The sequence below is a fragment of the Chrysoperla carnea genome, chromosome 5, assembly GCF_905475395.1.
Source record: "Chrysoperla carnea chromosome 5, inChrCarn1.1, whole genome shotgun sequence".
NCBI lineage: Eukaryota > Metazoa > Arthropoda > Insecta > Neuroptera > Chrysopidae > Chrysoperla > Chrysoperla carnea.
Genome location: NC_058341.1, coordinates 57,171,375 through 57,185,367, shown reverse-complemented (window position 1 = coordinate 57,185,367; position 13,993 = coordinate 57,171,375). Strand labels below are relative to the sequence as shown.

At 28.1% G+C, this 13,993-nt stretch overlaps 1 protein-coding gene across 2 annotated transcripts in view; it reads right to left on the bottom strand.

Annotated features, from left to right (window-relative positions):
• LOC123300986 (alpha-tocopherol transfer protein-like) overlaps positions 1–13,993 on the bottom strand; it is a 106,206-nt gene that overhangs the window by 11,685 nt on the left and 80,528 nt on the right. The window lies entirely within an intron of this gene.

Below are 13,993 nucleotides of genomic sequence, written 5' to 3'. Positions count from 1 at the left end.
ATTTCGAATAAAACAAACCGAAAAATTCCAAATTTTATATTTTAGAATATTATTAGAATTTTTTGCTCTATTTTTATACCATGTATAGGTATATGAAATATACATAGTATTATAAGTTTAGTCCCAAGTTTGTAACGCCTAAAAATATTGATGCTACAAAAAAAAAATTGGTATAGGTGTTCATAAAATCACCTAATTAATCCATTTCCGGTTGTCCGTCCGTCCGGCTGTCCGGCCGTCCGTCTGTGGTCACGATTACTCAAAAACGAAAAGAGATATCAAGCTGAAATTTTTACAGCGTGCTTAGGACGTAAAAAGTGAGGTCAAGTTCGTAAATGAGCAACATGGATCAATTGGGTCATGGGTCCGTAGTACCCATCTTGTAAACCGTTAGAGATAGAATAAAAGTTTAAATGTAAAAAATGTTCCTTACAAAAAAATAAATAACTTTTGTTTGAAACATTTTTTTGTAAACATCACTGTTTACCCACGAGGGCGTTAATTAGGTACAAATTTTATAGTATGTAATTAATATAGGAATATCAAAGTGAATATCTTTTGTTATTTACATGACGTCAAAAAAAACAAACGACTGCGCATCAACACTTGCGCATTATATGAGAATATCAGTTAAATATGTCAGATATGTATGTATGTGAAATGTGACAGAGTTATCAACACTGCCTATACATGGTATTTCAACAATTAACTCAGTCAATTGTTTGTTTTCACTTGTTGAATATAAAATGCATGTTTGCAAACGCCCTTGACAAATAGGACAAGCACAAATTTCGATTCCCATAAAATTTTTTGTAATTTTGTATCCATATATTTATTTTGAAAGAGAGAAATAAACCATAAAATTTAAGGAAATTAAATTTTTGATTTCAATTTATGAGCTGAATTCAATCCTATACGATCATGGAAAATTAATAATACACTAAACTTGTATAAACATTTAAAATAAACATTTATTCCAAAAAATACAAATTATAACCTCCGGTTGAGTGAATCAGTTTTTTACCTCCATGTGCTACACCCTGTACCTATATATTTTCTATATATTATAAATGCGAAAGTAAGCATGTTTGTTTGTTTGTTTGTTACGCTTTCACGTTAAAACTAGCGCATGGTTTTTAATGAAACTCTACAGCAATATAGCTGATATATCAGAGTAACACATGAGATATAATTCATAAAGATATATTAATAATAAAAAAAAAATTAAAAATTAATTTAATTTGACATTACCATAAATTACAGATTTCTGTAAAAATAGTCAATATAAAATATTTCACAGCCATCTTTTCTGATATACTCAATGAATAATAACGACTATTATACATTTAAAAAATAGAAAACCATACATATATTTTACTTGTGTAAAACAATCCTTACCATTATTTCGAGTGTTATGGAAAGTGGATAAGCGAGAGCAATCTTTATCAATTTTTACTTTTAAATCCAGCGAAGTGAGTGGGTATCACTCTAGTACAGTAATTATTAATTAATACATTTATCAATCGTCATCCTCAGTACACACTGATCTAACCACACCGTTTTTGAAAACTATATAAGTATCTTTGGATGTATGAAGAATTGAATTATTCTACAATATCTATGTCTGAGTTTCTGAAATTTTTACTATAAATATGCAGGTTAAGTAGCGCTCACACCATTTTACGAAGAATTTTTTTTTTTTTAAATGTTGACCTTGTACTTATTTTTTTTTTTTAAATTCTGATTTTACTTTTCAAGGCAAGAGGTTAAATAAAATGAAAAATGTTAATCAAGTTTCATTGTTTTAAAAATTATTCTTCAAAGTGATTTACTTTTGGTATTGTTTACAAAATTCTCATAAATATCTACTAAAAAAAATTGTCCTAGAACTATTGTATCAAAATATAAAGTTATAAATTTTTATTTATCAAAGTATTTTGTTACGCAACGATCGCTTTTGTAGAATGTTATGATTTCCAAAATTATGATTATTAAATTAATATTTTTTTAAAACCCGATAATTCAACCGCTTTTAAAGCTGACAATATTCAGAGGCAGATTATCCGTAAGGCAAAGTATAGGCACATGCCTCCAAGTGCGAATTCATAAAAGGGATGTTGGCGTGGAAGTTTCTAGACAACGAAAAATAACTAACATAAAATTAATTGTGTAAGTATGCACCTACTTAGTTGCATATCTAAACTTTTCATGATAAGGAAGTATCCATAAACCACGTGGCTCGTTAAAGAGGGAGAGATTTGTTCAAAAGCTAACTTAAATTAACTTACGTAATTTTCTTGATATATTTTTTTGGCACAATGAAAATAATTTGTAGTCTAAGTTTTACTTTTATATTTTAAAAATTTTATATTCGGATAAATCCTTAGCCATCGAGCAGATGTGAGTTGGTATTTAAGCAAATAAATTTTTTTTAAACTTGCAAACAGAAAACACAGATTGTCTTCTTGATTTAATAACAAAAAAAACTACTTTTCATTCAAGGGGAGATCATAGAAAAGGCTACGGTAAGCTTCATAGTTATTAAACATATAAATAATTGAACATAAATAATTAAATATAAATAATTATTCAGTTAAAAATATTCGATATAATAAACCAAATTTAGCATAAACGACTAATGGCCGATGGTAGATTCACTACGACTAAAAAAAGGTCTTTATTGATAAATTTTTTTTACTGGGTGTGATAAGTTTGAAAACTGCCTACAGGCACAAAATTTCTTTATCCGCTTTTGGCAACATCTGTTTATTATTGCTTTTCAACATTTAGTATCTATTTGAATATAATGAAATTCAAAGTAAGATTCTAAAACCTTAAACTTGTTTTCTTCTAAACTTGATTTAGATATTAGAATTATTTTATAATTTCTCTTAGTAACACGTCATACCTATAATAAATGAATAATTTTATTAACTGTCCCCTGTCCGATGTTGTTCATATAACGTACCTAACTTATAATAACTTTAATTGATAAAATTTTGAATAAATATAATATAATTAACAGGCATCAATTCGAATACGTTTCAGGTAAAGATGTTAGTGAGGCGTTATTTTTAATCAATGACACAGTATTAGAAAATTTAAATAAACATGAACACGTTGCGATGATTGCACTAGATCAATCTAAGACATACGATTATGTTGAGAGCCTTTTACTTGAAAAATTGTATAAAGTAGGTTTTACGGCCACTGCAAGTGAACTTTGGATTAATTAGAGAATAGATACCAAAGAGTTGAAACTAGTTATAATGGACATTTTTATCATTCCGATTGGAAGAAGTTAGTAGAGGGTATACCCCAAGGTAGTGTTTTAGGTCCAAGGTTGTTTCAGCTTTTCATAAATGATTCACCGTGATTTATGTTAGATTGTAAGGATGTGATGTGTGGTGTTTGTTTATATGCGGATGACATCACGATGATTGTACATGACAAAAATGAATCGATTTTGGGAGACATGAATGGTGGTATTCTAACGGTATATCTATGAATTTGAACAAATCTCAAATAAAAAATTTAAAGTCAATGACAATAATAAGGGGATAGATATTATGCCCGGCTTATCAAACAAAGTAAAATTTTTGGGTCTATGTGGGGGGGGGGGGGCCACATAGATTCATTTGTTTCCAGGTATGAATGATGATAAAAAGAATTGATATAAATTCTTTATTGCTTATTTATTATTCAAACTTCTACTCGATCATATCGTTAAGAATAGTTATTTGGGGCTCTAATAAAAGTTTTTGCATTACAAAAAAAGGTTATTAGAATTGTATTTGGTCTAAAAAAGACTGAAAGTTAGAAGGATATTTAAAGATGGGGAAATTTTGATGTTTCACAGTGTTTATGCATTTGCATTGTTAAAGTTTTTCCGGAATAATAAAAATTATTTCAGTACAAATAAAGTTATTATAAATCGTTATGAAAGACAGCGGCATAGTCATGTGAGTCCCTGTTGCGGTTAAAACTGTGTCGGTTTATGACCTCGAAACCCGATAATTCGCCTGTATAATTAATTTATAAGTTGTAAAACAATTAATTCTATAATGGAGAAAGATGGATCGACATTTGTAACTGCAGTAAAAAAGTATTTGTTGAACATTTCTCCATTTTCTCTAGACGAAGTGTTGCTTTGAGCCTTAGATAAGATTTTTCTTCCTTTTGAAATTTATGCATATAACATTTCTGTTACTAGGTGACTTACAAATTGCTTTGCAAATTGTATTATGCATATGATTTATTTATTTATTTTATAATCCTTTATTTATAAGAATTTTTAATCTTTAAATATTTGACTTCTCAGTTGAACTGATAATAATTAGTACATTAAAATTTAAATAATGTTAGTTTCAGTAAAAAAAATTGAATTTTTATTTTTTTATTTATTTTTATATTATCACATAACTATTCATTCAACTGAAAAAATATTTTAGTTTGACTTATGTAATTTACAGTCTAAATTTAGTACTTCATCTAAGTATCACTTGTATTTTATATCTGTAACCGAATCACACTATTGAGTGACCCTCGGAAGGCATTTGATCTTTTCTATCAAGTGTCGGCTATCCTACCTGTGGTTTTCTATGGTTTTCTAATAGATTTGTACCATACCTCCCCCTTCCTTTCATGTTTCCCTATCCTCTTTTTGTGATATGTTCTATACAATGATTGTATTGTTTAAAAAGAATCAATAAAAAATTGAATTTAATTGAACAAACTTCTGAAGTTGAAAAGTGAAATTTAGCATGTGTTTGGATGGATCATCAAGGCCATTTCGAGCTAGTTTTAAGACATAGATGCCAATTTGGAGCTTTTTTTTTAGTGCTTCATGTTTAACAGTTTTAAAAAATTCGAAACTGATATGGTTGATTACTCAACGGGTGTTACATCTAATTATCGATAATTGTATGATACATACTTTTTGTAACTTAATAAACAACAACTTTCTTTCTTAAACAAAATCAGTGAAAGGCGGAATGAAAAAAAATTGATATTATGTATAAGTTATTATGACATATTAATTAAATAATAATGTTATAAAAATTTAGTAAGTACATATACCCTTTATTTATAGAATATAATTAAAAAGAGGACCTGTTTGTTTATTTTTTATTACTTTATAGCAGTAGTTTTCCTTGAAAATTATAAAAACTTTACCCGTCATCAAATGATTATTAGCAAACTTAATTAAATTATGTTAATCGACTTTTTAGCATTTGGTAAGAAATTTTAAATCAACTGGTTCAGTACATAATTAAACATCACGTGAATATCATCGAGAATTCTTAAAAATAAGCACAAACAATATCATCAATGAATCAATGATGAAATCGAACTGAATCTATGTGGTCGAGTAATCTTAATATGCGAACCTAGAGAAGCTATGGTTATACATCTCGTTGTATATCACACAAATAGATAACTTGCATGTTATTTAATTTTATTGGAAAGTTTACTAAAAATTACTTAGAAAAATAATTTTAAAAAATTTTTTAAATAGTTTTTCGTGTAGGTAATTTTACAATTGAAAATGGTTTTTCTAAACTATAAATTCAAACGCCAGTGACGTCAACATATCGTTTTATGAATAAATAGTTTGTTTCTAAACTTGCTTTCAATATATTATAACGTAATTTTCTATAGAAACAAGCTGAAAAATGTGAATTTAGCATGATTCCGATTGGCTCACTTCCTCAAGGGATGTAAATACGTCACTACCGTTTTTTTTTAATTCAAAATTAGAACTACTTTTTATTAATAATTAATAAAAAAATGGAATTAATAATTTAAAAAAAAGTTACTTAAATATACTTTAGATGAATTATTCTTTCATTAATGCAAGTTCTCTATTGCCATAAATGTAATTTCAAAAAAGAGGTCTAGTTGCGACTTGAAAGCCCCACATGACTAACTTTCCAATGGAATGGATAAAAAAAATCATATTAAATATTTATAATTTCTTTTGTAAAAATTTTTTTACCCATTTTGCCGTGTACTCCCCAGCGGAGCTTCGCTCCCTGTATCCCCAGGGGCTTCGACCCTTGCAACCCCAGCAAGGATAAAAGTGACAATTATAAATGTAAATGATAAGTGATAATAGTGACAAGCATACAATTTTTTATTCGGTACAAAAAACGGCTTGACCGATTTTGCTCAAAACCTAATCAGGTCTAAGTTACATAATTATGCGTTAAATGAAACTGGTCCCATGTCAATATCATCATTTGTTCTCGAGACGAAAATTGAATCCGAACATACATACATACATGTGCACACATGGATATCCTTTTAAAAACCATACTATTCGACTCTAAAGGCCTTGAAACGTGGAGATATGTCTAAATTTTCAATTTACAAAATCGGACCCATTACAATAACTATCCCATTGGGAAGTTAATAAATAAAAAAATTATGTAGAAAACATATTTTTTAGCTTAAGTTAAAACTTCTATTATTTTAAATGAAAAACCTATACCGTTGAGTTAAAATAATTTTATAAAACTAACAAAAAAGTTTTAAACAAAAGTTATTTGTATTTAAATAGGGTCTTTCATATAATTATCTTTTAATTTTTTATGCGTGATTTAGTATGCGTGTTTATTTATGATAAATTAAAATTAAAATTTGAAATCATGAATAATGTGATTACAAATAATTTAAAATTGTGTTAAAAAATGTTTTATTTCGTCAGCCTTGCCCCCTCTCCTTGGCACTAGAAACTGCCATTTGGTATAATTATAGAAAATTTCAAATTTGCTTCAATTCATAGATCAATTTTTGTAAATTAAATATGTGTGTATTAAGTTACAAAGAGGCATCATCAGCAACCCTTATAAGCTATAGCATATCATTACTATTCTCCTGGAAAGATATGCTGCTAGTCATTTCCTTCATAGCTAGATTAATTTAGTTTTATATGCCTGTTTAGGCTACCTAATGTATCGACTGATTTTAATGAATTTTATTTTATTTAAAGGCTAGTTGGATGTTTCAAAACTGTCACCAAAACGAATTTGTGCACTCCAAAAATGATCTCTAATTCATTTACCGTTTTTGCGTAGACTTATAACTTGCACGTATTAGCTAAAAAAAATAACAAATTTCGAAAAATCATCTAGATAGATTGATATTAAATTGATAAAATTTATATTGGATGCTATTAGTTACCCAATTTGTATTCAGCTAAAACTGTTTTACTCAAAATTATCTTCGTCAAATTTGAGCAAATCAAACAAATTATCCATTATGTGATTGAGATATCTACACTTAATGGAAGATAACAAGTCCGTGCTAAAATTTTTCGGATGAAATGACCCACCAAGAATCATGTTGAAAAAGCTCTCATATGTAAAAGTGAATGTAAGCATCAAGGCGTAGTTTTGCTTGGACAGATTAGTACAGGTGAGAATATAAATGTCACCCCCCTTAGTGTCTCACTCCTGCATCAGCAAATATGTACGGCGTTGATGGATACTAACTCTACATAAGTATTCGAAGCGAATTACATAAATGCCGTGCAGTAATAAATCACGTAGGCCTTCGGAAATTGACGGGAAAAATTTTTTTAACTTCCGATACCAAAGTTACCGGATTTTATTTCTGTGCGGCATTTATGTAATTCGGTTCAAATACTTATGTAAAGTTAGTATCCGGCAACGCCGTACATATTTGCCAATGCATTGGTGAGTTACCAAGGGATGTGCCATACATATTCTCACCTGTACCGCGCAAGACTAACGTCTTTATAGGAGCATCTTTTTCAACATGATTCCTGGTGGGTCCTGGATCCTGGCCGGTAATTATTAACGTATCAGATCAATTTATGTTATTTACTTACAAAATAATACGAATTTTGCTTTATAAATCTTGGAGTTTATTCTAAACATATGAAAAAATACCGTATTTTTTGTATGTTTGGTAATGAAAAGGCCCTTTAACAATAAGTTGGTATTCAACCTTTAAAAAGAAGAAACCAGGAAATATCGAACATTCTTTGCTTCACATTTTTGTAATTTTTTTTCAATTAATATGGAAATGGATGTAAATATTGCAAAACATTAACTGGCACTTATAATCGGAAATAATTATAAATTCTTATAAAAAAATACTACTTTACAAAATTGAATAAGAATAATTCAAGGAATACTTGTTAATACAGAGAGATCAGTAATGAATAATACACGTTTAAAGGATTCTTATGTTTTTGTACGTAAAAAAAGGTTCACTTAAATGTTCTGGAACTATAGATCTCTCTTTAATTAGATGTTGGTCCTTGATGAGTAGATATTGGGTAAAAGTACACACCTTCAAAAGCTTAAGGTCTTTAAAAATAGAACAAAAGTCTTCCATTAGATCAAAGTTTCAGGCAAATGTTACGACAAATAAGCGCTCCTGAAGGCATGCATTACTACTAGGTTTGAATTTGGATTTCCATACCTCAAAAATGCGTGTACTTAGGACTTTATTTTTATACTTTTGACATTTTCTCTATTCGCCAAAAATTGTTATAATAGCCCAGTGCACTTTCGAAAATCGTGGAGTGGTGACCCAAAAGTTTTGACACTAGATTTTTTTATTCATTCATTCAATAAAGGGTTGTTTGGATCTGACTTTGCGTATTCAAAAAGTTAACCAATTCGCCGCACTTTGGAAAATGGCTTGTTAACGTATTGGCCCATATCTTGCATTCTATTCAATCAAATTTGATGATTTTGAAGTCGTTGAACTTGCTTGCGATTTATCTTCAAACCCTTTTATGTCAAAGTACACGCTATGATTAATAAAAAAAAGTTATTGGTGCTAAAAGTCAAAAAGTGTACATTTAAATTAATTGAACGCAAGCTCCAAACGTAAAAAAGTCATTTTCCAAGATGGCAGCGAAAGGGCTAATTGCTCGAATACACAAAATCAAGTTTAAGGTCTCCTAAAACCCAATATTGAATGAATAAATAATCCAATCTAGTGTCAAAACTTTTGAGTCGGCACGTAAGTGCATTGAACTATTATCCATACTTTCATAAAATTTGAATGGACCCTCTTTTTGTTCAAACAAAAACAGAGGGCTCCCTTTTATTTGAGTTATTTTACTTTAGTATTATATAGTTTCAATCATTTTGAATCACTCGTTACTCATGCATATAAACAATACAATTAACAACCAGATTTCCCATATTGATTATAATAATGTTCGATTTACGCAACGCATTACTTATTAATTTATTCTTATTTATAATTTATAATTTTATTTCTTTTAAAAACAATAAATTGTAAAAATATTTACACTTGAAAAAATTTATTTTTAAAATTTAAAACAGCCATACGTGTTTTATCAACTTTCAGAGAGAAAGTGATTGAATTCGATCTGAAAATGGAAATAACAAGTGAAAACAAACAATTGACTGAGTCAATTGTTGAAATACCATGTATAGGCAGTTTTGATGACGCAATCGTTTGTTTTTTGACGTCACGTAAATAAAGAAAGATTTCCACTCTTAAATAGCCACACACACGTAACTGATATTCGCAAATTATTACATACTACAAAATTTTCACCTAATTAGCGCCCTCGTGGGTAAACAGTGATGTTTACAAGAAAATGTTTCAAACAAAAGTTGTTTATTTTTTTATAAGACACATTTTTTACATTTAAACTTTTGTTTAATCTCTAACGGTTTACAAGATGGGTTCTACGGACCCAAGACCCAATTGACCTATGTTGCTCATTTATGAACTCGACCTCACTTTTTACGTCTTAAGCACACTATAAAAATTTCTGCTTGATATCTCTTTTTGAGTAATCGTGATGACAGACGGACAGATGACAGACAACAGGCGACAGACAGACAGACAGACAGACAGACATACGGAAATGGACTAATTAGGTGATTCAATGAACACCTAAACCAAAATTTCTTTCGTAGCATCAATATTTTTAAGCGTTACAAACTTGGGACTAAACTTAATATACTATGTATATTTCATATACATGGTATAAAAATTGAATATTATGTTAATTGAAAGATAGTCACAGATTTAGATGCCTAATTTTGTAGCTTCTTCACCAGAGTGGGTTAAAAAAAGCTCATTTCATTTCCTACCTTTAAAAAACTACGAAAAAACCACAAAAAAGTGATAAATGGTCTCAAAATGGTCTCTACATTCAATCTTTAAATTAGATGACTTTACAAATATTGACCATATTACTTTTTATTGCGATAAAGTATTTTAAGAATGTACGAGCGCCATGGAAATTTTGTATAAAGGACTGAATTTATTTTATATGTAGTTGAACTGAAGCTAAAACAACTTTGAATATTTTTGGTGGGGTTGTCCGATTATTTAAATAAATAAATTACTTCAAAATTAGGCATATTTAGACCTTAAACCCCACACATTTTTACGATAAATGAATTTTTTGAATTTAAAGATATTATTTCCTACCTTTTAATTCAGCTAGTTACAAAAGGGTTTTTTTTTTATAGTTTTTTTAAACTATTATTTGTTTTGTGTGTTTTAGTTTTAGACTATTAATTATTTATCAAAAATTCAGTAAAAATATGGTGGGAGCGCAAATAAATGTATATATTCTCAGATATTCAATCGATAAGTATACCAAATTTCGAGTTAATCCGACGTTTTGAAGGGGTTCATCATGTTCAAATTTCCTAGAAGCTAAATAAGCATGTTTATAACATCGCTAAAAATGATTTGCGTGGAACTTTTCTCTTCAGTACAAATTGTACATGTATTTTATTGTCTTAGAACTAGCTGAAGAAACTTATCGTGGCTTTTTTGCCATTGTTCAAGAGCTTTACTTTGTATAAATCCGGTTCTAGCAATATTTACGAAGAAAAATTATAAAAAATAAATTTTACTATATTTAATCAACGAATACAACAATTTGCGTGATTAAAACATTAAAACGTTTTATTAAACAAAATAAATAAAAAATATTTTCCTTGGTATGTAATTTGTTCACATACGTTGGTTTTATCTGGCCTTACGATTACAACATGTTTTACAATAATTACAAGGAATTACAAGGAGTTGATAACACAGTTTTTAAAGAAATTACTCATTAACTTATTTACGATTGTCATGTAACATTTTTCTATTTCTTTGCGAACAAATATTTGAAATTGAACTTTGACAGATGACAATATTGCAAAATTGCGTTTTTGTCTTGCATCGCTTCCACAAAAAATATATTGTTGTAATTAATTCATTGAATAGTTTTAAGGAAAAACTTGAATAAAAAAAGACTGTAACTTGTAATTATATACTTTATAAAATACAATGGAGCGCCCGAAACTTTTACTTTTAGTGATGAGTGTTTCAGAAGGAAATATTCTTATTATTTTCTATCATTGATCCAATTCTAAAATTTAACATAAAAATTACCTTCTACGCAGAATTTTAATTATTAAAAGGTTTTAAATAATAATAGAAGAGTTTAAGAAAAGAACAATTTTCCTAATCAATCAAGTGGAACTAAATAATTGACTGAGTTAATTGTTGATATACCCTCTATAGAAAGTGTTGAATGTACTTGAATTATTTGTATAAATAAGTTTTAAAAAGAGAGATTTATTAGGATAAAATTGTGGCGACCCCGCTCCCAAATTTCAATGTTTCTAGGAATTTTTTGTACCCCCTTAATATCATTGCATGAGCTTTATATGAAATAAGAATTTATGGACTCTCCATTTGTAGGTACTTACAAATTTTCAATTCTCTCTCGTTTTTAGCTTATGAAATGTTTCAAACAAAAATTGCTTATTTTTTCATAAGGGGCATTTTTTAGGTCTAAACTTTTGTTGTATTTCTGAGTACGCTATACAAATTTTAGATAGATATCTCTTTTCGATTTTTGGTTATCGTGTATACAGATAGACAGATGGGCGAACAAATGGAATGAACTAATTAGCTGATTTTATGAACTCATATACAAACAATTTTGTTAGTTATTTTTAAAATTATTTAAAGTGATTTTTAATATTTTTTAAATAATTAAAAATATATTTACATTTGCAATTATTTTTATATAAATATTCAAAATTCGATTACACCCATTTAATGCAAAAAAAAAAATCTCAATTATTTGGAGTTGTATAGTATAAAATTCAATGCGTAAAAAAATCAAAAATATTGTTAGAAGACATATCGGTCAAGGGATCAATAAATAAATCGTAATAGTCGTATACGGTAAGTGATATACAAAAAATTTTAACAAAAAGATATAAGAAAAGGAAATTAAGAAAATTAGGCCGAAACGATTTTTCTCAAAATGGCGAAACTTTCGCCCTCTTTTTTTTTGTAAAGATTTTGTGTATTTACATTCAGTACGTTATACTGAACCAATTCAAAAAAAAAAAAAACTTCTGTAATTTAATGCAGGGAAAATTCTATGTAGTCTAAATTAATAATTAATTAATAATTGGAGAAAAAATCGAAATAGTCTGTTTGTCCAAAAAAGGAATCAAGACGCAAATTTTTCACATGGCAATTGATTTTGCAATTAAAATATTTTCTCTTAATCAATTTTATCTCGAAAAATAATGCCAGTCGGGTGTTTCTCCGAAATCCGTAGAGGATTTTAGTGAAGGTTATATGAAATTCGCCAGTTTTGCTTATCCCTGACATTGACCAACAAATGATAGAATTTTGTAGTTTAGTACACGAATAAAACCGGTCAAAGTCCACAGCTAAATATTTAAAACATTTTTTGTTTGGGTGTAATCAAATTTTGAATATTTATATAAAAATAATTGAAAATGTAAATATATTTTAAATTGTTTAAACTAATAATAAAAATCACTTTAAATATTTAAAAAATTATACGTCTTTAAAATTTTGTTAATATTATCAATATTCTAAGCGTTACAAACTTGTGTCAAAACTTTATATACCCTGATATATTTCATATATAGGGTATAAAAACTATGTAGATTTTCAATATGTAACCAAGAAATGATATTAGCAGGCAAAATAGAAATGATAGAGTTTCATGGAAATTTTTTACTATTAAAAATTTGTTGCGAATGCCTTCACTACCTTTATGCTCGAACATTCCTTATTGTATATTTTTGTATTACCTTTGAAAATATCACATTTTTAGCGAAAGAATATTCGAATTTTTAAAACAGATATGACAGTGTTTGCTTCAAGAAGATTGTATTGATTAAAAGAAAATAATTTCGCTGTAAAAAAACGCAAAGCAAAACGATATTCGATTTTGCAAAAATATGTTAAAATGCATTGGTTTAGTGGTTTGCATCTTTTACTGTTTGCCTTTTATATGAAAAATAATTTCTTTCAATTCAAAAAAGTCATTTTATCGTAAAAAAGCGTAGGGTGTTAAATTTCAATTATTATAAATATTCTATAGAGAAATATTGATAAAAGAAAAGTCATTATAAAATAGCTTAAAAAGCACCCAACGCATTTTTACGATAATATGATTTTTTTGAAATGAAAGAAATTATTTTCTACCTTTTAGTTCACCCACTTACAAAAGCCTCCTTTTTTTTTTAAAACTATTATTGATTTTGTGTTTTTTAATTTCTTAGACTATTCTATATTTATAAAAAATCAGTATAAAAATGGTGGAAGCGCAAAAAACTGTTTATATTTTCAGATATGGAAATCGTTAATCCTGAAATTCCCGATCAGGAAAATCAAATAAACTGAATAAATTCTTGTATTGTCATCGATCCTTCATAGGTACGTATATATTTATTTTTCACTCTTAGATATCTTAAAAACTATCTGAAGTGTAAAAATTTTTGACTCTAACTCTCTAACTCTTTCGTCTAACAGACTTCATTAGCAAAATTAGCACCCGTAATCCCAAATATATATTTTTTTCCATGATTATACCTGAATAGTTTTGCCTTTGATGTTTCATAAAGAATTTTTAAAATTCTAAATAATTTAATGAAAATTTATAATATTTATATAAATCAATTAATGAAAC